Source organism: Amblyomma mixtum, chromosome 7 (assembly GCF_055824585.1).
Source record: "Amblyomma mixtum isolate Tamu chromosome 7, ASM5582458v1, whole genome shotgun sequence".
NCBI classification, from domain to species: domain Eukaryota; kingdom Metazoa; phylum Arthropoda; class Arachnida; order Ixodida; family Ixodidae; genus Amblyomma; species Amblyomma mixtum.
The window spans coordinates 55546383-55567796 of NC_143018.1; the positions used below are offsets into that span (position 1 = coordinate 55546383).

A 21414-nucleotide genomic window follows, 5' to 3' on the forward strand; every position below is an offset into this window, starting at 1 on the left:
ATACAACACTTGTCATGCAGGCTTTCGTCGGTACGGAAACGCGGCTTGGGAACAAGCCCACAGCCGAAAATACATGACAAACTGCGGCTTCAACAAATTGCATTCACACACTGGCGACCCTGCGCCATGATGTAAAGCACGCCTGAGTGCGCCGGCCATACTTTAATTTCTACCTCCACTGCCTTTAATTTCTACCTCCACCTCTCACTCTGGGGTTAACGTTAAAAAAAACAATAAATGACATGACGGTCACCGCGTCAACGCGATATTTATCGACAGCTGTTAATGCGATATGTTCTCGTTGAGAACACGAGAGCGATATCTTATCTGTGTAGTTCTATGGCACTCTTTTCAGTCTCCCACGCACAGTGGTTTACGTACCAGCGTATACAGCTCGTTTGGTCGAAAAGCCGTCGGCGTCGTAGTAGTAGCTGCCGGCACAGCGCGACGGAAAAAAGTCTATCACGCCAACCGTTTGCCGCAGAATGTTCCAAATGATGCAATACCACTCAGCGTTTCGAGCAGCATAAACTGACTAGTAAAGTTAGCTTGCGCAGGAATTCCAACCGGCGACCTATGATCGAGGCTGTGGGTGTATACCGATATGTGTAGAGAGTTACTGTAATTCCTTTCCCAAAATTCAATTTTCCTTTGTTGTTGTTATTCTAGCCTATGAAAAAATGGCACATACCCACACTGGGGGATCGGACAAGAACCGGAAGGTAAAGGTTGCTATTCACCTGAACATAGTAAAGGCAAAAGGAAAGCACGCGGGTGGTGGTGGTGGTGGTCGCGTGACACTTTTTCTTAACAGCCTTTATGTTAGGCGTTCAATAGGTCCTGAGCCAAGGTGACGAGGGCGCGTTGCAGGTTCAGGTCCCGGGAGGCAAGCCAGATGGGCCATGGTGGGGGTGGCGGGAAAGGATAGGCGGGGGCCTGGAAGGCTACGTGGCACTGTGTAAGGCAGTGTTCTATGTCTGCATATGTGTGTGGACAGTTTGGGCACTGCGCTGTGGAAGTGTGCCGGTACAGATAAAGTTTGGCTGGTGTACGTAGGAGATTAAACTTTATTGGGCGAAGAATGCGAGCTTCACGGATCGATAAGGGTAGATGTAGTGGTGGTAAATCAGCAAAGTCCAATTTTTGCTGCGTGCAGTATTCGTCGACAGTGTGCCTGTAAACCCTGAGCGTCTGCTCCGTCGGTGGGCTCGTCCATGGGATCCCCGGCGCCCGGTGTATAGTTTCGCAGGTAAGCTGGTCAGCCAGCTCATTGCCGGGGATGCCCATGTGACCAGGGATACATCGAAGGGTCACCGGTCGTGGGCTTAATGCTAAGAGGGCGGCATCTAAGGCCGATTGGGTAGGGAAAGGGAGGGCTCTTTCATGGAAGGCACGCAGAGCTGTCTGCGAGTCTGTATAGACAACATATTGGGGGGGCGGAGGGTAGGGCGACAAAGTGTGTGATGGCATCGGCGATCCCGTGTATTTCTAGGGCGAGCATGGAGGGTGGGGAGGTGTATGGATTGGTTGTGTGAGTGCTGGTTGTAGAGAGGCAAGGGTGGAGGAAGAAGGCGGCTGTGGAGCCCGCGGTTTCTGTGAGACGTGAGTCTCTGTAGGCCACCGCCGCAGCGTCCAAGGGTGGCTTGCGGTTGTACTCGTATGTGTATGCCAGGCGGAGGCCTGCGTGTGTGTGTGCGGACATGTTGCGTGGAATGGGTGCGAGGCGGAGGTTAGGGGGATAGGTCGGAGACTGCGGTGGGTCTGGGAAAGAGATTGATTGATTGATTCAATTTTTATTTCTCAACATTCATACAAGGCATGCTTGTTAAAACATCTGAGTGCGTAGGAAGTCTCTGATAGTATCCACCGCCCAGCTTATTAACTGGACCGGCGGATGATTTGCCTCTCTCGGTGCAGGTTAAGGAGGGCTGGAAGAGGAAGTAAAAGGCCTGTTCTGTACAGGGTGTCTGTAGAAGCAAGCACACGGGAGAGCAACACCGGTGGAGTCTACCACAAGGAGGGCAGGGAGTGAACAAAGTAGGAGTTTGGATTGGAGAGAGACAGAGTAGAGAGAGAGAGGGAGAAAAAAAGATTAATTCGAAATATAGTAAAGCATAAAAAAGAAAATACCGTAAGCTTTAGCAAGGCAGTCGATGAAATTCCAGCAAGAAATTTTGAACAGTGTCACAAACAGACCTGTGGCTGAACCCAAGCGTGGTGGCGCCAAATGATAGCAAGAGTGGGCTGCTCAAACGAAGGCCAAGATGCTGTAAGGGCAACTCCAGCGGTCTTCTTCTCAAAGCGGTGAAACGATGACAATGGAGCCAAAAATGATCGATAGATTCAGGCTCACAGCACAATGCAATGAGGGGAGATAACGCCAAACCAGACCTGTGCTGATAGAAATTTAGAGGGGGCATACTGCAGCGCAACATAGTCAGAGATGCTTGTAGCTGCCGAGATTGTCAAATTTTCCTGCTCCAGGAATATTTCAGATGCTGATATTCCGCCGAAGTTAAAAGTGCTGTGTCTTGCGCGCTTAGTAACGCTCGTCGCCAGAACCTAGATGCTGTGATATACGCTGTAGCCGGGATGATGGGCAACACGGGGCCGCCTAGGGAAGCATTTGCGACGTTATCCGCGATCTCATTTACTGTCACGCTACTGTGACCGGGAACCCATATCAAGTGAACAAGGCTGAAATGCGAAGGAAGGAGCGATAAAAAAGTGGTTAAAGTGGGGCAGTCAACAAGAGATGCGAGGGACGAACACAAAGATACAGAATCGGTAATGACTTCCGCTGCAGAAATAGAAGGATCAAGCATGCGCAGAGCAAGTACTATTGCCAGAAACTCTGCTTGGAAAATAGGGGTGAAATCCGGAAGGCGCAGCGAAAAGGACCTGTCTAAACTCGGACAGAAAATTCCCACCCCTGCCTTTTCGTTGCACTGAGAGGCATTGGCTGCTGTTGCAATTTTTGTAGGTAGGGACTTTCAATGATCTTCTAATAGTTCAGTTAGAATACGGGTGGTAAAAGGTTCGCGTTTTGAGGGAAAATGTTGTCGAAAACAATGTGGACAGAGCACCCACTACTTAGTGCTGCAAGGATGTTGTAAATCTGCACGTTTAAAGGCTCAAGTAGTCTTTGCACGAACACAACCTGTGTGGTATGAAAACGAGGCCAGTGGACACCAAAACAGGGGGTCGGCTGGCAACAGAAAATGCTTTGTGAACGGTGAAAATGGGATTCATAGATTTTGAGGAAAGTCTGCACAGTGAGAAAGTGAAATCGGGATAAGAGAAGGGGAATGCGGGCCTCAAGGTACAGAACATTGGTAGCCACAAGTTTTGGGACGCCAATGCACATCCGAAGCACCTCCCTCTCCAAAAGGCTGAGAAGACGAAGTTTGTATGAAGCCGAGCCTGAAAACAACACAGAGCCAAATTCTAAAATTGGCCTGACATACAATATGTAAATCATTAGGAGCGTATCCCTGCGCATTGTTGTTGTTGTTGTTGTTGCCTTCGTGGCATGGCACATACCCACGACGGGGGATTGGCCAGGGTTCAGTGAGGAGAGCCCAAAGAAGGCAAATTGGTGCCAACCTAATACGGATCCTCTTTCTCTCTCTCTTCTTTCACTTCCACCTACCTCCCTTTCCTTCCAGCGGGGTTCAGGTGTCCACCGAGATGCGAGACAATTAGTATTTCCTCTCCTAAAAAATGCATCGCGTTCAAAGCTGTTTCCAACGGTCAAGGCGTCGCGCTGATCTGGCGATGGCGTTCCATGGACTGCACGGCAGCGCTGCAACACGATGTCGCGTTCCACTCTTAAAGACGAAACTTAAGCAACTTTTAATTTTTTTTCTTATCTTTCCTCGGCACCAAAACATTGCTCAGCTTGTCAGTAGACTCCTCTGTCTCGGAGAATCCCCAGGAGTAAGTACACGCCATTTAACAATTGAGGAGAACAACAACCCGTTATTGGTTGTTTGGCCTCAAGTAGAATGGCACATACCCACTACGGGGGAGTGTCCAAGACACAGGTGGTGAACTGTTGGAATGATTAGCAGTTTGAGAGGAAAAGGAGTATTAATAGGATACAGGCTGACAGATTGGACGACGCAACAAAATGGGCCCTGTTAGCTGGGAGAACGAAGGTATAAAGAAGAAAAAGCAGAAGAGCCCCTGCGCCTACTGAATGTAGCGCGCCCTACCGGCGTCCGCCATGAAGAAGAAGAAGCGCCGAAGACGCCCTGGCCTTCTGTGAGGGCGTGTTGCGTCATTGTGTATAGGAAGCAATGACTGGTGGGGGCAGAACGCAGAACAGCCTTTTCTTGACGAAAGTCTTAAGTTACACGATGCCGCGAGATCTGCGGCTGCGACGTCAGGGTAATGTTGGCCTGAGGACTCCTGTTCTTTGCGACGTCGCGGTTATCTACCGCGCGTCACATGCTTGGCTTGAACGGTAACGTGCTGTCTAATGAAACCCTGTCTCTCGTTGAGATTACGAAACCGAGGCTGGTGTGCCGGATGACAACCGCTTTCAGGAGCACCTCGGTTGCAGTGACGTCCCTCTCAGCGTTCTAGAACCCTGTCGCATACTGAGGTAAGGTCAAGAAACCTTTGTCACTCCTATCGAAGAGCTCGCCCAAGCCCATCTCGGTCACCCGAATGAAGCAGCGTCCAAGGCGGGGCAGTCTCGCAACCGTACTTCTTGCAATGATGCGGTGTGAAATCTGTGAATTCGACGTCTCGAAAAAGCCCGGTGCTCTACCATGTGGCCCGCAGTCTACACGCAGTTTGAAATCCGCGGCCTCTGTTTGATTAGTATGCCCTAAGCCTAGGAACACTTCTGTCCGTACCCAAGCCATTGCCCCACCAGCACTTCGCGGAGCCCAAAGAAAAGCCGGCCATCATGGTCATGACAGAGCCCGGAGGTGCAGGTGGGGCCCTTAGAGGAGCCATTCAAGAAGGGCACTGTGTACACTTGGACGTGCTTCATGATGGCGACGGCAGGGTTCGGTTCAAGCATGATGCGCGATCGGGACCCACAATGCCGGGACTCTCAGGAGCGGTGGCTTCTTCGCCATCGCGGCTGTGAGTAGCGTTCTTAATTAAATAAGCAGTGGTCACGACTTCTAACTACGTCTGTTTGACAGCTGTCATGTTATGCCCCGCCCACCGTGAGGCTTAGCTGCCTTTGGCAACGCAATCTGCAGCTTTGAAGCCCTCTCTGAAGCCTACCGGCATATGGTCGCAGTTATTCGAGACCACTGCTTCCTGCCTGTCGGCATAAACCCTTGGACGTGGGGAAGGAATGGTAGATGCCCTTGCAGCACTGTATTAACGGCTAGGCGTGAAGACCCCGTCCACAAACAGCCGGCGTCATCGTTGGCGTTGGTGGCCGTAAGCGACAAATGCGCGAAAAATTGCCCAGAATAGCACCCCCGGGGGCGGGTGGTCTATGTCATGTGAACTTTTGTCGTCATCACAGCCTGCCCAATAGATTGTGAGCAAACTGCCCACCCTAGCAGGTGGCAATTAAATTATTAGTCCTGCGAGCCTACAACGAAAGAGCGCAGCGTCATGCTGATTTACGCTGCAGCGAATAACCTTATGAAGATATGAAAACTGTGTTAACTACTGCCTGCTGTAGGCCATGCGTAATTGATGGTAGCAAAAGGCCAAGAGGTAGAACTGAGTCATAGCACGAGTAATATAACGCTCGCATGCCAAGGAAACGAGATGCGCAGAGAAAGAGTTTCTTGGAGACCTGACAGTCAAGTTGGAGGCGGCTGTGGTCGGACTGAAGGTACTTGCTGCCATGGGCCTCCCTCGGCGGCACCTTGCCTCTGCTGTCACGACCTGCTTCCTATCGTGGCGTTTCGTCCCCGTGGCCTGCTGCCTGTGTTGGCCTGATGTGCTCTTGGCTGCTTCTGGGGGCTGCTGGTCTGCCATGGACGCGTACTCCCTGTATGTCTTCCGTTTCACCTGAGTCTCCAACTCGCCTTGTAAGGGTTACAGCGGGCACAGGTCTGAGAGTGCCGAAAGCCCCAGTCGATCTGATTCACCGATAGCAACTTGCCAGCCTCCAACTTTCCGGAGACTCATCGCCCAATGTTGCAATCACTCTTCCTCATGCCTAACGATTCCCACTTTCCAGTGAACTCTTTCCTTATACTTAGCGCTTATGTGCCTGTGTATTTCGTGCTGCTTTGTTGTTGCTTGTTAATTGGTCAGTAGTAAAGTACTTTTTGGCCTTCTTTGCCAGCAGCTCGAGGCTCTTTTTGTTTTGTCCTGATTGCTTGAACAGCCATTCCTTACAACTAGCACAGAATGCAAACCTCTCTACGGTGAAAAATTTTGGCTTCATTTAAAAGGAGCTAAGGAGTGTTGGGTTCCAAGAAAAAAGATGTTTTGAGGAAAGGGTAACCATGCTTTCCATTTCACCCGAAAACCTGCCGTAGCGAATGGCTTTCTGCTTTCGCTGTTAAGTAGAAAATTTTGTATCTAAAAGTTCCGCAGACTTGTTACTATAGTCCCCGTTATGATTGCAGTTGTAAATTACACTAAGAAGTTCCACCTGTTCGGGTAAACTTGGTTTAGAAGTAGAATGAGCACAGATAAAAAAGAAGGGACAATTAAAAGCCGCCGAACACCAACCCATTTAAGTGCATACCATGTCTATCATGCGTTCTGGCTAGTCTTTTGTCGTGCTTACCTCATTTTAACGCCTAGAATATTACCTATGGACCTAAGGCGTGGAACATAGCACCTATTATTATGTAGATATTTTCCAATCCTGTAGCGCAGCATGCCCCCACTGAGTAGCCCGCCAAGAATAGAAAGCCATAGACCCATCACTAAGACAAAATTCTCAAGGAGAAAAACGCTGATATCAACATGCGCGTATAACCTTCACAAGGTTGCAAAAAATCAGTGATATAGAGTGCGAAAGAAATTTAAATTATTATTATTGCTGAATTAAGGCCCTCCGTATCAAATATATAGAAAAAAATCTGCACACCAGAATTTCCGAGTAGTTGTCGTTGGATTATCATAAAGCATTATACTAAACTGACCAACAAATCCACCTTAATCCGCTAACTAATCGTCAGGAATTCACATTAATCCACCCACCACTATGCACTAATCCACCTCACTCAACCAAGTATCTCCTGCCCATTCCCCTTTAATCTACCAATCAATATATCTTATCCATTTTTCAGGGTGGGCCTACCAAAAAGTTTGGCGGCTTTTGAAACTTTACGTAGTGTCATATGTTATAAAAGTTATCGCGTTTAATTTAAGAAATTCGTTAAGAAGCCCCTACCCCCCCCCCCCCCCCCGCGCCCGGATTTTTCCTCTCCACCTTCCCTATTCAGTAAGGCTGTGTAAAAGCTGGCGATGGTCAGAAGCCGCGTAAAGTACTAACTCGAGCGCTTGCCGTGAGCGCTAACAGAGTTCTGTGGCAAAACAGTTGCTCTGTGGTCTATCAAAAGTTGCATCCACGTGCTTAAAAATGTCTACAGAAAAAAGCGAATTACATTACGGTACCGTCGTGAGCGCATTAGTATCGCATAGGTGAAGACGCGCACCACTTGTAATATATACGGAAAAGAACCAATGAAAATTAAAATACAACGAAAGCGCTTTACTTCGCATTACGGAAATATGAGAGCAATCCCTGGAGAAAAAGCGCTTTCTCAGAAGAGGTTGAATGAGATGGTGGTTGTCTGAGTAAGAAAGTGTCTATTCTGGTATGAGCAGCTCGCGACGACTACACAGTAATAAAGAACGTCAGTATGAGTGCGCGTTCCGAGGGCAGAGCGCTGAGCACACACGCTAAACCTGTTGTTGTTGTAGCCTTAGACAGAATGGCACAAACTCACACTGGGGGATCGGCCAAGAATCGCGAGGTAAATGTTGGTATTCACCTGTACGTAGTAAAGGCAAAAGGAAAGCACACGGGAGAGGAACACCGGGGGAGTCTACCACAAGAAGGGCACGGAGAGGATGAAAAATTAAAGGTAAAAAATATATATATATATATATATATATATATATATATATATATATATATATATATATAGCTTGCGAGAGCATAAAGTTCTTGGCTGCTTACGCTATATATATATAGGAGTTTGGATTGGAGAGAGAGTGAGAAAGAGAAAAGAGAATAATTCAAAATGTAATGAAGCATAAAAAGAAAATACTGAAAGCTTTAGCAAGGCAGTCGATGAGATTCCAGCAAGAAATTTTGAACAGCGTCACAAACAGACCTGTGGCTGAACCCAAGCGTGGTGGCACCAAATGATAGCAAGTATGGGCTGCTCAAACTAAGGCCAAGTTGCTGTAAGGGCAACTCCAGCAGTCTTCTTCTCAAAGAGGTGAAACTTGTTGAATTCTGAAATAAGTTTTCGTTAACTTCGTCCTCATTTCATTCCATGCCATCGGAACCAGGGGTGGGGCTACGCGTGGAACGTGCTGCGTGCTGCGCGCCACGAGCTCCACGGGAACCGCCGGGCCACCCAGAACCGTTCCAGCTCTCGCAGCGTCGACACGTTCTGTTTCGCTCTCCTGATCCCAACCGGCCTCAGGCGCTTTCCCACCGGCTCCTTGTCCGACGCCAGTCCATCTTCGGTCCTCACCAGCCTCCCAGACCCGTGCGCATCCCGACAGCCTCCCAGGAACAACACCCCTGCGTGGACATCCTGCAGGTTGCGCAGTGAGTGGTTGCTGCTATCTTTGCTTGCCACTACTGCGCCATTGGCGCCAGTTGAAAGCGGCTTCGACCGGCCGACTCGGAAGGCACACTTTTTCCCCGTGGCTCGAGTAAACTGTCGCTTGTGCGGCATGGCAGCTTAGTTAATGTTTATAACGGTTCTTTGCCGGTATTACTGCCGGTCTGTCTTCGATGTCACGACTTTAATGCTTCGACCCTGCCGTTTATAGCTGCGAAGGACACAGTGCTAGGCACTGAGCATCTGCGAGCTGCGAACCGAGGCAACGAGCTTGCTTGCGTGGTTAGGCTAGCCTGCCTCGGCGCCCAGCGCCTCTTTGTCGCCGTCCTGGCGCCCTTGCCCCGCCAAATCAGCAGCCTCAATTGTATACCAGCATTAATTATTTTCGTATTTTGGGCCATGAGGCTATGCATCATTACGGTGCGTGAGTGAACTTCTGAATTCTACCGCCTAATATGAAGCGACTCAACAGCGGCCGCTACCTCCATGTGTCGTGGCAGTGGCATCCAGGCACCCTAGATGGGACCACTTTCACCAAATGCCTCTGACACAGTGGCTAAGACGCATTCTGATAGCTTCAGATGAGAGTCAGGCGCTTTCTACGAGGTGGCCATTACTGGACTCCGCTTAGCTCAAGCGGCGCCGCATTCACCATGGTCTGTAAATCCACCGCAGCATAACCGCATCACGCATCGCTTGTCATTAGTTCACGGCACTGCCCTCGGGCCCTGCGGCGTGCGCCTCATGCAGCTTTCGCGGATAGTTTAGTTTAGTTTAGTTTATGGGGTTTAACGTCCCAAAGCGACTGAGGCTATGAGAGACTCCGTAGTGGACGGCTCCGGAAATTTCGACCACCTGGGGTTCTTTAACGTGCACTGACATCGCACAGTACACGGGCCTCGAATTTCTCCTCCAAAGAAATTCAACCACCGCGGCCGGGATCGAACCCGCGTCTTTCGGGCCAGCAGCCGAGCACCATAGCCACTGAGCCACCGCGGCGGCCTAGCTTTCGCGGATACCGAGCAGCTTGCCTGTTGGCTGCTTGGCTTTGAACGCTCGTTGACGTAGCTGGGTTTGCCCCTTACCATACGTAGGTCCCTCTGCTGTTACCGGAGGCACCAGTAGAGCACAGCTCACACGTGGTTTATTGAAGTGGCACACCACTTCGCGGTCCTTGTGAGGTGTTGCCAAGTTCGACGGCAGGCTTGCTGTGCCGGACAGAGCACTAGGCGGCCGTCCCTTAGTTGGGAAGTGGGCCTTTGAATCTTTGTCTCCCTCATGCTGTAAACTTTTTGATGTGGTAGCAATAATCGGCGCATTTTTTTTGCTTTCTGGCATACGTGCGTCCCTGAAGCCCGCGTTGTGTCGGCGTTCACGCAAGGTAAATGTCTTCAAAGTAAAGGCTTTCAGGTGAAATGCCTTTACGAGAAAGGTCTTAGAATGAAGGCTTCGAATTTAGTTACGTTCCGGGTAAAGGTCTTTTATAATGCCTTCATGGTAAAGGCCTTCCCGTGGCATGTCTTTAGTTTAAATACATTTAAAGGCCTTTAGGGGAAAGGATTCATTCGCATTCACAGCATGTAAGACCCTTAAGAGAACAGGGTAAGCAAAAAATCCTCGCTCATCTCTAACCGCTCATCTCTAAAAGAGGTTTTTGTCACTGCGGTATCATTATTCTAAGCACTACGGCCAGCAGCAGGTCAAGTCTTCGGCTGTACTGAACACAAAATTAGGCATACGCAGTTCTGTTTCGATATTGTAGCAGAAACCGACACTCCCAAAAGTAGCCTTAAATCTATTACTCTACAGAAAATTGTCAAACATTTGGTGTTTTAACTGTGTAATGTTTTGGCTCGGTCAAAAGAGCATAAACCTATAGCAAAAAGGACACAAAATTGGTCTGTGCTATTTCATTATTTTGAAAAGGTGTACCAAAACATTCCATAAAATACATCGGATGGGCAAGGGTCACCCTGTCTTCTTAAGTGCCCACCGTAAACCTGTGCTACTGCACAATATTTTCACGCTTAAAAAAGCTTAAGCCTGTATATTTCTCCTATTTATGAAAGTAGTATAGCCGCCATCATTCAGCTGCCCGAAAAGGAAGGCCAGCAACTCCCGTTGCCTGTTTTAAAGACCACTGAAAAGCATTTGCCATGCACTCCAGGGAATTAACGCCAGTGAATAACAAAACGTTGCGATTTCTTAGCGTTAGGGTCTAATTCCGGCCGCAGTGATAATCATGACACCCACGCGTAGCGCGATTCCAGCGCATTCGAGCGCACTGGCTCGAATGACGGAAGCAGAGAAATTGAAAGGATGCCCACGTGCAGCGTGATTACACCGCATGCAGGAGAATCTATCGGGTTGTTGTATCATGGGCTCGAATCGCGGTAAAAGCGTAATTCAAAAGGCCCCAGCGTAAAGCGCGATTACAGTGCATGTTTGAGAATCTATCCGTAGTTTAGTCAGCCTCGAATCGAGGTAGCAGGGAAATTCAAACGATACCTAGGTGGAGCGTGATTACAACGGATGTTTGAGAATCTATCCGGTTGTCTGGGTACGGGCTAGAATCCCGGTAGCACTGGAATGGCGTTTCCACCGCATGGTTGAGTCGGTACTGGTTCTTCGTTAACGGGCTCAAATCACGGCAGCAGTGATAATGAAAGGATGCCCACGTGCAGGCCATTTCCAGCGCGTGCTTAAGAATCTGTCGGGTTTTTGGTCACGGGCTCGAATACAGGTAGCAGAGAAATTCAAAGAAAGCCCACGTGAATTCTGAGAATCTATCGGGTTCTTTGGTCTTAGGCTCGAATCAAGGTAGCAGCGAAATGCAAAAGGAGCCCACGTACAATGCGATTTCAACGCATGCTGCAAAATAGAGAGCAGAGAGCGCATGTTGGAGAACAGAGGCTGGAAAAAAGTGAAAATTTGCGTGAATTTAAGTAAATAAAGTGCTTAACCAAGGCCGCTGAGCGAAGCCGATGCGAAACCAAAGGCTTAGGTTTATGGGGGTTTAACGTGCCAAAGCGACTCAAGCTGTGAAGAACGACGTAGTGAAGGCCTCCTGATATATCGACTCCCCTGGCGATCTTTAACGTCGAAAGACATCGCACAGTACATGCTTGACTTTCGACTCCATCGAATTTAGATCGCTGTAGGCGGGATCCGGCCGCTTCTTTTCGGTCAGCAGCTGAGCCCCGTAACCACTGAGCCACCGCAGCGGGTTGAAACCAAAGAAAAACCGCGACTAACTTTGGTTAACTAGGCGTACCCGAGCTTTCCGCTCGTGTTGCCAGGTTTAGCCGGGTTTAACGGCAATATATTTTTTACGATAGAGGTCACGTGTGAGGTACGCTTCCTGCACATACTCTGTAGACTTAAGGTGATGGATTTTCTTGGAAATGAGGAATATATTGCTTACGCACTTAAAAATTGTGAGGGTACTGAAGACTACTTACCTGCTGTGAATTAGACGAAAGCATTAAGGCCGAGCCACAAAGTAGCGTTTCTTGGGCGTAGCCTGAGAGTCTCGGCTGCTGGTGACGGCGCAGGCGAAATTCCGACGCTTGGCGCAAGGCGACGCAGGGAGACGCTGATATTTGGCGAGCCTAGATCCGTTTGCGCCGAAAGCACTTCATAGTTGGGGATTGGCAGGGACCAAAAGCAGCGGCCAGTCTCTGCGAAAGCAGCATTTGCAGGTTCTGTAACGTTGCTATTGCCCTCCTTGCCCCCGCAGTAGGTTCTCTTCGCCGCTGAAGAGGACGATTGGCGTTGAACAGAAGATAATTATATGCGTTATCCACGATCTCTCGCCAGGCCTCTTTGGAGACGCCAGATTGTACGCCCTCATGTGTTGATCGCGCTCTCCCGTGCGCTCCGAGCGACCGCGCCGGCAGAGACGCTGACGCGGCGCTCAAGAAACACTCCTTTGTAGTTGGGCCTTTGGCTTGTCATCGCGAGCATTCGACCTCGACGCATGTTGCACACAGAAATGAAAGGCGCACCTCCAAACGCTGATTCCACAAACGCTGATTCCACAAACGCCGACTACGAGTGAAACAGCCGGGCACTCGCTTCGAGTACTTCTCTTGAGCTAGCCTCTTCACGGTCCCTGCAAAGGGGCTGAGTAAAACGGAGGAGAGAACTTTAATACACTACTCTGTCCTGCAATCATAAAAACTGGCGGGGGCTTAGCTTTGGTTAAGCCTGGTAGGTTGTGAAAGCAAAAGCGCAGCGCCTCCCACTGAAGGAACGCAGTGAGCCGCGTCTACAGGTCACGCGTGGCTAACGGCTGCTGCTGCGCGACGATTCAGAGCGTCTTCGGTAATTTTGAACCGAAAAGCTTCACTAGGCTAGTCAACACCGAGGCTAGCGTGGGGCCCGTCGTCAGAAAAAGCCACAGGTGCGCATGCGCGAACTGCGTGACGTCACAGTGGACACCCGAACCACGCTTAACGAACCACGCTTAACGAACCACGCTTAACCACGGGCTAACGACCTTGTAATGCTTGCAGCTCACATCTCTCTCATCACTCCACGTATGTACCAGTAAGAACGCTTCAGGCGTCCACTGACCCAGTGAGCCATTATGATCATTTGCTTTCCTTAAAAGTTCGGAGTGTAAAAAAATGGCTGAGGCTTAACTTGGTTAACCCTGGTCAGATGCGAAGCATATTGATGGCTAGGCTTGTTAATACATGGCTTTCCTTGGTTGAATAGTTGATCATTTTAATACAACCACTAGAAGCCTTCGTCGTGGGGGAAGACAACGGCATGACTACAGCGGAACGCCGACTAACCCCGAGACGCGCGTTGGGTGGGCGCCTGGATTGCCACGGAAGCCGCGTCCGCCTGCCCGGTGGAGCGAGCGTTTCACCTACACCGAGTGTGAACGCGCGTTCGAAATGCGCAGGAATGCCGCTCGAGGACATTCCGGTGTCTGGGCGATGGCATCGTTCTCCCTCTCCCAGCGCGTAACGGCGATCTGTCGTGACGTCTCATGTGTCACGTGGTATGTCACGTGGTGTGTCGTCACTGTACCACGTGGTCTGCACGGCGTGCAACCACAGCGACGGCGTGAGGTGGACCCTCATCTTCCTCTGTCGTGACGTCATGTGTCACGTGGTGTGCACGGCGCGTAACCACGGCGAAGGGCTGTAGTGTACCTCTAGTAATATGCTTCGCATAAAAGCGGTCAACGCCAACGCCAATGAACGCAATGAACGTCAATGGCCTATCGCTTTAGCGCCGCGTTTCTTGCACAACCTTGTCAATGCCAGCAGATCACATCTCTCTCTCTCATCATCCCACGTACCTATAAGCACGATTCAGGCGTCCACTGACCCAGTGAGCCATTATGCGTGGCCAGTCCTAAACGCTCTTAGATCCAACAACCACTAAATATCAGACACAAGTAAACACACAACGTCTAATACAACTAGAGCTCCAAAAGAGCACCGACGTAATTGGCCAACTACGGGACACTTATATACCCACACCCAGTCAGTCAGCATATCCACCCAATCTACCTCCACCTAACCCAGAACTTGATGCCGACATCACCTTGAACGAAGTCCGCCGAGCACTCTTCAGTATTCGCCGCTCTACGGCGCCGGGGCCGGATGGCATAACGTACAAGGCACTACTCAATCTGGACGAAGTGTCCGTCCAGGAACTCACGGAGCTCTTTAGTAACCACTGGCAAGCTGGGAAGCTCCCATCAGCCTGGACCCATGCCAGCATGCGATTTATACCCAAACCATAAGGAGCTGTGTCGGCAAGCTCTTCGAGCATGTCATTCTCAATCGCCTGCAACCGTTTCTAGAAACAGGCTTTCTCTCCAACGTTCAATTCGGCTTCCGCCCAAACATCTCGGCGCAAGACGTACTCAGTCCCAATACGATGAACTTTTTACTACAGAGGTGCCCCATAGCGGAGAAATACTAGCGTAGGCGTATTTTTGGTAAACTTCCTATTACAGAGGTTAATATGTACACGGAATATCTGAGCGTAAACCTGAATCACATTACCGGAGGTCAATTGCACACGCGCAATTGCTCTACGCTAGCATGTCTCCACTTTGATAAACTCTTTATTAAGGCGGAAGCCTTTAATGCCTCATCGTTGTAAGCAGCTGTTGTCGACAGAAATGTCACGCTTTTCAATTGGTCGAAACGACCGTGACGTCACAGTGCGCGAATTTCAAATGGGGCATATTGTACTTTAGCTAGTAACCATGCAGCCAATTGAAGGGATCGTATTGGGACTAAGCTTAGTTAATTGCTTAATTACACAATTAGCCTACTTAACTTTTCTAGTAAGATCATATATATAAATAAAACCGAGTAGGAAATTAGTCGAGCTTGGGAATAGAAACCCGGTTTTAGGCGTGCGAGACGAGCATGTTATCCACTCCGCCATGCCATCTCGATGGTTTGGAATGAACAAAGGCGCGTCTAGTGAATACGGTGTCTTCGCTCACTCCCATCTTCCTCCCTTCCCTTCCGACGAGGTTAAGGTGTCCACCGAGATATGAGGGACAGATACATTTCCTTTCCTCAAAAACCAATTTACCGACGAGCGAGGCGAGGCGTAGAACTGAATGGACAATGGCGTTCTATGGAATCCCTGGCAGCGTTGCAATATGTCGCGTTCCAGTCTTAGAGGCGAAGCTTAACATCTTAATCACACATCAGTGACTACACTTTAGGTCAAAAAAGTGCCCCCCTGAATTTTGACGGGTGTTCACCGAGATATGTGAGACAGTTACTGCGCAATTTCCTTGCCACAAATACAATTTTCATTTTCTTCATTACAGGCCCTCTTTGTCTTCTTTCACTCCCACTTCCTTCCTTCCTCTATGGTGCGGTTCAGGTGTCCACCGAGATGACAGAGAATTACTGCGCCATTTCCTTTCCTCAAAAAAACGTTGCGTTCAAAGGGCAAGGCATCGCGCCGAACGGGTGGTGGCATTCCGTGGACTCCGTGGCAGCGCTACAACACGCTGTCGCGTTCCACTCCTAAAGGCAAAGCTTAAGAGTCATTAATTGGCAGTTAATTAATGCACCAACAAAATGTGCAGTGAACAATCGCGTAGCAGAATGCAGCACTCAGGCTTTCGCCTTTCACCACTTTAGCCGCTAAAGTTCCTCGTAATTTTTTCACGGCTGCCGTAGTCCACCGGGGAATGAATGTCGATGGGCTATTTTTTCGGGCCCCAAATTCAACACGAGTGGAAGAAGTCGCAATAGCTCTCGCTGCCGCCGATGCAAAATCGAGAACAGTTATCACAGACTCCCGCCGGGCCTGTGAACGTTATCTTCCAGGCGAAATATCCCCTCTTGCCTCCCAAATTCTAAGACGTACTCCCGCCGATCCAACTCGCACAAAAGTGGTCTGGGCTCCTGGCCACCAGGGTCTAAGAGGCAATAAGGCTGCTGATGCGGCCGCCCGAGCGCTCACACACCGGGCTCCTCATCCTAGCTCTCCTGGCTCAGAAGCTCATAAACCGCTACTGCGGTTCCGCGAAATCCTAATTCATTATTGCGACAGCCACCGTCTCTACCCAGTACCTGCCAAGGGGCTGAGTAAGGCGGAGGAGCGAACTCTGCGGCGCCTGCAGACAGGAACTCTTCTCTGTCCTGCCATAGCAAAACACTTCGTTCCGAACACAGATGGGCGCTGCCCGCACTGTGGAGAGATCTGCGATATCTTTCACATGGTGTGGGCATGTACTCAGACTCCTTACCTTCCCCCTTGCACCTTCCCCCTTCCCCCACCCGCACCAGAGAGGCATGGCAGACTGCCCTCCTCAACTGCTCCACACTGGGGTCTCAAAGGGCTCTAGTAAAGCGGGCGCGAGACGGGGCCTCGTCGTGCGGTGTCCCGGACTAAGGATATCGACCATGTAGCAGAATTTTTTGACCCTCAAACTCTCTTTGCATATTGAAGTTTTTCACCACCACCACCACCACCTGCAATCAACCCAAGGTAGGCAGCTGGGCAAGGCAAGGCCGCCGCGGTGGCTCAGTAGTTATGGTGCTCGGCTGCTGACCCGAAAGACGCGGGTTCGATCCTGGCCGCGGCGGCTAGAATTTCTTTGGAGGAGAAATTCTAGAGGCCCGTGTACTGTGCGATGTCAGTGCACGTTAAAGAACCCCAGGTGGTCGAAATTTCCGGAGCCCTTCACTACGGCGTCTCTCATAGCCTGAGTTGCTTTGGGACGTTAAACCCCATAAAACAAACAAACAAACAAGCAGCTGGGCAAGGGTCGCCTCCTCTCCTTCCCCTCCTCCGTCCTCCCCCACCAGCACCGCCGAAACGCAGGAACTCAAGCGCGAGCTCGCGCTCTTGCGAGCTCAAAACGAAAAACTCAATTTCCAACACACTACTTCCACCGAAGACAGGTTTCACATCCCATAACTGTGGAGACATGCCCTCCACGTGCAACCTCTTCCAGCCAACATGTCACAAGACCATAATGGTCGGCGCCTGGCACGAGCGGAAACCCTAGCCTGGCATTATGGCAACAAAACAGGTGTATACTAGGTGGACACCTCCGGTTCTCATCACGGGGGATGGTACATGGTTGCGCTAGTTTATAGCAGCAACACAGCTAACGGCCTCACCTTCAGAGGCCTGTCGGAGCTTCGTACACGGCTGTACTCCCTTCCTAGCCTATAGAATCTACCAAAATTGCATACGTGATACGAACCCGCACGCCGTTATATTATAAAGGCCCCTGCTCATCAGGGGTTGGCAGGAAACAAGGCAGCATACGCAGCCGTCTGAGCGCTCTCACCGGGCTCTTTTCTCCTCCCCACCCGATCAGGAGCCCGATCCTAATCCTACCTATAACTTGAGAGATGTTGCAACATATTACCAAGATAGTCATCGCCTTTACCCTCGCCCATGTAGAGGCCTGAAGAAGGCGGATGAGCGGCTCCTTCTCCGCCTTCTCATGAATGCATTGCTGTTCCCGCCCGCGCTAAAACATTTTCACCTCTCCTTTAATGGCAGCTGTCCGCACTGTAGTGTGGTGTCTTCTGAACCTATTATATGGTGAGGGCCTGCTCCTCCAATCCGTCCATCCCCAACCCAACCCGGGAGGACTGGGAGACAACCCTGTTCGGCTGCCACAACTTACAGGCCCAAGCCTTAGTCGGACGCGCCCATGTGGCGGCCACCGCCACTGCGGTCCCAAACTAGGGGCCTCCATCATAGTGCTTGTAAGGATCGGTCCCTTACAGGGCTGATCCAAACATACCTCCTGTCCCTTCTTAATAAATGTTTTCACCACCCCCGCGAAACGAAGAAACCGGCGCCAAAGAGTTGCGCTCTAAAACTAAAAGCTGCAGTTATGCTTTGTATGACGTCAAGGTCGTCGCAGTTCGCGCACAACATCGCTCTTAAGGTTTTTGTCCCACCGCACTTTACGTCAACAAAGTGCCAACTGAATTTTTCAAAAATGCGCGGGAATCTGTGACAGACAGATAAGGCATTTCCTTATTTCGTTTCCCAAAAAACAATTTTCAGTTCCCCCCTATGTGCCACTGTGTAGGCCGAACGGTTGCGTCAGTTTTAATGCAAAAATCGGTTTGTCGGGAAAGGAAATGCCACAGTAACTGTTTTACATATCGGTGGATACTCAAACCGCGCCCTAACCGATGGGATTAGGATTCTGAGAAAGAACAGAATGAGGTGCCGCTGAGAAAGGGGGAGCTCCGGAATAATTTCTATCACATGCCGATCTTTAAGGTGCATGTGACATCGCACAGCACACGGGCGCCTTATCCGTTTAGCCACCATGGAAACAAAGCCGCCACGGCGAGGTTAGAACACGGGACGGTGATGGTGAAAACTTCATTGGGACACGTAGGCCATTGGGCCCCCGCATGGCCCCACCGCACTCAAGTGTTCATGTCCGGAGGCTGATGACGCGGGCAGCCCGAGGCCAGTAGCTGGCTCTGGGGCAGCCAAACCCTCCTCCTTCCTCCGTAAATATTTTAAATCATGGCTAGTCACTTTAATCAAAGGAGTTCCGCCATCTCCATTTCGGTCATGTCAACTTCCATAACACAATGGAACAACACAGCCTTTAAAGGCCGCACTAAGCGGGCCAATTACCGCCTCTACCTTGAAACCTTGAGTCCCTACCAGCCGTGGCTGCCCTCCATGAGTCAGAACTGGGCGCCACACTTTCAAATTACACGACGTTCCAACAGGATACTGCGTCTTGTATTCTCGTTCACAAAGCCCACACAGCCAACATAGTGGATCTAGACCTCCAGCTAGAGTATTCCTATGTAATGAGGACTATCCTACCACTCCGCCGCAGGGACCCGCCGTTGCATATACTCAACGTGTACTGCTCTCCCAAACTCAATCGATTTACTTTTGCGGACCTCTTTAGCCTGGTTTTATGAGTAGCGGGTCGATTTCCCCTGCTGATTGTGGGCGACTTTAACGCTCCCAGTCAGCTGTGGGGGTATCGGAAGGAGGAGTCGGGCGGACGTAGGCTGGCGGAACTTGAGTCAGCGTTGGGCCTCGCCCTATAGATGGACCTCCTCCACCCAATACGGCTAGGAAGCTCCGTGACACGGGATACGTGTCCGGACTTAACCTTCATTCGCAACATACGACACGCAGACTGGCTCAACACCGAGGAGACCCTCGGTAGCGACCACTGCATCCTTAACACTACACTACGCACACGCCGCCTGAAGAGTCCCAGAACACAAGCCCGTATCCCAGATTGGACGAAATTCAGGCAGAATTTTGAATCATTTGATGGTACACCTTTTTCCGAGCAAGGCTACCCAGCATGGTCCCAGCAGCTGCTGACACACCTCGCCTCGCATGAACACGCATCCAGCTCTCAGAGGCGGCCACGGACGTGTATAACCACCTTCTACACCTCTGGGAAGCCCCTCGCAGCCTCGTCCGGCTTTGGCGACGCCGGAAACACAATAGAAAGCCTAAAGCTCGAATTGCCGAGCTTACCTAGAAAGCGGCGGAGTACGCGGCCCAACTCGCCGACTCCAACTGGGTGGATAGATGCAACACGGCCGCGCGACAAATGTCCAACCGAAACACGTGGCGTCTCTTTCGAGCTCTAATCAACCCAACCCAAACACGAACCGAAACACAAACATTTGCAGCGAGCAATGCACGCTTTCCCTGGCAACACGACTCAACTGGCACAGAAACTTCGGGACCAGTATCTGTGTACATCCCAAGACGCCCGTGGATCTGCATACTCTTATGCAGGTAGAGAGAACATGGAACTGGATCAGCCTTTCCAGCTCCATGATCGGCGCGCGGCTCTCGCCAAAACGAAACGGGGAACTGCTCCAGGAAGAGGTCGCCGTCAAGCTTTTGACGAAGCTACCCGACTTTGCATACCAGTCCCTCCTAGAATACGTCAATGCGATATGGCGCGGCGACGGCCCGCGGCCAGTCGAATGGAAAACGGCTCTGGTCACTTTTATTTCTAAAGCTGGTGGTGGTGGTGGTGAAAAACATTTATGGGCAATTAAATTTTTACAGAAAGGTGATTGGGGCAGGACCCTATTGGCCCTTTCTCTTACAATACTAGGTGGAGCCCCTATTCCAGTGCCCCACTGGCAAGCAACGCCGCCCGCGTCCGTTGAACCAAGGCCTTTTGGTTGTTTAGGTCTTGACATCCGAGCAGGGCCGCCTCCCAGTCCTCTCTGGTGGGGTTGGGGGGTGATAGATGGGTTTGATTGACACGCCCAAACCATGTGGAAGGTGTCAGCCAGCTCCGCTCAGAACTGGCACGCGCCATCAAAGGATGTATTGAAATGTTTAAGCACCGCCGGGCAATATACATTGTAAGAATTTTGATGAGGAGGCGCTCGTCAGCGCGATCCAGACCCTTACAAGGGGCCGGGTAGCGCCGGTGCTCCTCCTTGTAGTAATCGGTGTTTTTTTTAATGTAAGCGCAAGATTGTCTGATTGGGAGTATCCTTACAAGGACAGTGAGATAGCCCGGGGAGAGAGTGCGTGGGCGGCCTGATCGGCTTCTTCGTTTCCCTGGAGTCCCTGGTGACCGGGGGCCCAAATCAGGTTGCGTGGAGTTGGATCTTCGCATCGACAGCTATATCCCGGTATGCGCCAGGCAAGCGGGGGAGCCCAGCCCAACTCGTAGTTCCGACAGGCCCCTCGAGAGTCGGTGATATGTTTTGACTTGGGATTCGTGAGAGCCAGAGCAATGGCAATCTCCTCCGCGTGTGTTGCGCTGTAGGCTTTGAAAGTGAGCCCGTTAACTGTGTTCGTGTTGTGTACGACTGCGGCCGAGTACCACCCCCCGTGGTGTGGGCCGGCAACGTCCACGTAATACACGTGTTCTGGCGACGACCGCTATGGTCTTCTCTGGACATGTTGCGGGGAAGGGGTCGTATCTGAGGGCGCGTCTCCAGGGTTCTCGCACTCTTTCTTTCCTCAATGTGGTAGTTATATTTTATGTGTAGCCGGTACAAGAGGCGGCGACCGGACGTGGTCTGTGCAAGACGCGTGTATTGATTAAGTGGGCTTCTAGAAGCTCCCGGAATGTGTTCACCACGGCCAAGGCCAGAAATCTCTGGTTGGACGTGGCGACCGGGAGATCGTGAGCCCGCTTGATGCCTTTCCGCAGGATGACCTC

At 50.7% G+C, this 21414-nt stretch overlaps 1 long non-coding RNA gene across 3 annotated transcripts in view; it reads right to left on the reverse strand.

The window, feature by feature from the left end:
• The window catches only part of LOC149336126 (uncharacterized), a 91663-nt gene extending 78800 nt beyond the window's left edge, over positions 1–12863 (reverse strand). For 2 of the 3 annotated variants that reach the window (XR_016284151.1, XR_016284152.1), the window contains exon 1: positions 12209–12863. This is a non-coding gene — a long non-coding RNA (uncharacterized LOC149336126). Of the gene's footprint in view, positions 1–7375; positions 8718–12208 lie in introns of those variants that run through there. The other variant, XR_016284150.1, reaches the window with a different exon arrangement.
• Between the last annotated feature and the right edge of the window lie 8551 nt (positions 12864–21414).